The sequence below is a fragment of the Bidens hawaiensis genome, unplaced genomic scaffold (assembly GCF_021521415.1).
Source record: "Bidens hawaiensis isolate Kalapana, Puna unplaced genomic scaffold, B.hawaiensis_p1.1 tig00018129_1, whole genome shotgun sequence".
NCBI lineage: Eukaryota > Viridiplantae > Streptophyta > Magnoliopsida > Asterales > Asteraceae > Bidens > Bidens hawaiensis.
Genome location: NW_027492737.1, coordinates 337,431 through 340,104, shown reverse-complemented (window position 1 = coordinate 340,104; position 2,674 = coordinate 337,431).

Below are 2,674 nucleotides of genomic sequence, written 5' to 3'. Positions count from 1 at the left end.
AAGATAAATGTTGCAAAGCTTGCCTGAAGACCTATTTTACACATAGCACTTATTGTATACGTTTGAATATGTTCAAATCATTAGGGATTCTAAAAAGGGGATGTCAGGATGTCAGGCTAGGCTTATAGAAGAAATATTTTTGGGCACGCCTGAAAAACACCTGACAGTTGCAAATATTGTGATTTGACGGTAGACTCACTCCTGTACAGAAATCTGCTAAAGATCCTGACATTCCACCTTTATACCCTAATTGATTTTCATTGTATCTCTTATAATATTAATGGAAATATTATGAGTTATTATGTGTGTTTGTTACTTTAGTGTTCAGTGTGCAAGAATTAGAGTGTTATTGATTCCGCCTTTAATACTCTATTGTTCTTTACATATTAGTAGTGTCGTTAACCTTCTTGTCGACACTTCGGTGTGGGTTACGACAATGATTTAGTGAGCTATCCAAGAGAGAGAGAGAGAGATGGACCGTCAAGTGGTATCAGAGCTTTTGTTTCTGCTATTTTTGTGATGAATTATTGCTGAATATGCTGATTTTGAAGATGAAGAGTGACGTCAGCTGACAACTGTTACATTGGTTTATGACTTCAGCTGCCCTGTTCTTTAGTTTTACCAGATCTACAATATTAGTGAGGTTTAAATGTGTCTTCTTACTCAGATCTACATTAGTATTCTTATTGTTATTATAGATCTTGCTCTAGTCCATCCAGATATATCAGATCTGAGGTTTTTGACCACCGATCTGATTATTTTTCAAATAGTGTTTAAATTTTAAGCTTGTTAAGTTTTTCCTTGTTTTTCAAAACATTTAAAAAAAATACCAAAAAGATACTGGTTCTATGTACGAGAAAGAGGTGTCTACTAACAAGATATCCAGATTGTATGGACAGGATAGCTACATCAAATGGAAGGTGTTATTCGAAGCTGCCGTTTGTTACAATGATGTTGAGATGTGGAACTCTATCAAGAATGGGCCTTATGTGCCAGATGGAACATGAAACAATCAAACTGTTGAATTTCGAATGAAGAAGAAGGATGACAGAGCATTAGCTATGCTGAAGAAGGGCTTGTCATGGGAAATCTTCACTAGTGTGGCTCATCACACAACAGCCAAAGCAATCTTTGATGCTATTGTTGAAATGTTCGAAGGCAACACCGAGGTGAAGAACATTAAGAAGGATAGACTGAAGTCTGATCTTGATCGTTACAAATTCAGAGAATGTGAAAAGCTAAGGTATCTGTTGCAATGGTTTATGGCAATAGTTAATGAAATCAGAAAAACTAATCTAGAAATCACTGATTATGATTTGACCAAGAAGTTATTATCATATCTTTCCGGTGAATGGTACACTGTTAGCAAATTCATTAAAGAGATGGCAAATTTCCCTCAGTTGAAACTAGATGATGTCATTTGCTTTTTGCAAGCAGCTAGACATGAGATGATAGAAAATAACATGATCATAGAAGATAGACCAAGTTATCAGGTGACCAATGCTCTCATAGCACCCATGGAAAATCTGTCCATAAAGTATCAACAACAGGTTACCATCATTGAAGAGCCAAGTGAATATGGTGGTGATACACCAAGGGGTTTTGTTGCTGGCAATATAAACAATCAAGGTGGAAATTCTAGATTTAATGTCCAATTGATTGATGATCATGATACATCTTCTATGTCCAGTGGACATGCCCCTATTGGTGGTGGAAATATCAATCAAGGAATTGAGTATCAAGCCTTATTCCTGAGTCATACAATGCATTTGTGGCCAAGAATCTGATTCATACCAGTGTGGTCCAAAACGATTTAGAGCAAATCGATGCAGATGACTTAGAAGACATGGATTTGAAATGGCAGGCTGCTATGCTAGCCTTGAGAAGCCAACGATTGTTTAATAGAACTGGAAGATCCCTTGTGTCTGGTCCCAATGACAGTATAGGATTTGATAAATCAATGGCAATTTGCTACAACTGTCAACAGCCAGGACACTTTGCAAGGGAATGTAATCAACCTAGAAATTTTAATAACAATCAGTTTGCTAAACCAAGAAACCAGTTTCAGTACCAGAACCAGAATCAAGGTCAGTAGAGAAATTTCAACAACAACAACAACAACCACAGAATCACCAGCAAGTAATTCCCCAACATCAGAACTTTCAAAGAAGTAATCAGAACCCCCCCAAGCTCCTGCAAACCCTAAGAGAAACAATTCCAACCAATCGAGAAACCAAGGTAATGTTGCATTAGCTGCACAACAAGAAGGAAATTTTTATTGGAGAAATCATGCTAGTGAGATTGAGAAAGCAAATGCAGCATTCATGGAAAAAATGGAGAATAAAGCTGAATCCTCTTCATCTCAGGTACATTCCAATCTCTCAAATCTTGAATTACTTGAACTAATGAATCTCTGGTTAAGTAAGTGAAAAGGGTGAGCTTGTGATAAAGGAGGAGAAACATGGTAAAATTTCTGTTGGTATACAAGTGTCTGAAGATGATTTTGATGAAGACTGTTTGGACAAAGATGACTTAAGTGACTCATGTGATCAATGCTCAAGTGAAAAAGGTTCAAAAGATAAAAGACAAGGAAAGTCAAGTCCACCAAGCAAGATTCCTACATTACCAAGGATCACACCCAAGACGAGAAAACATCAAGAACAGATGAGAAGGG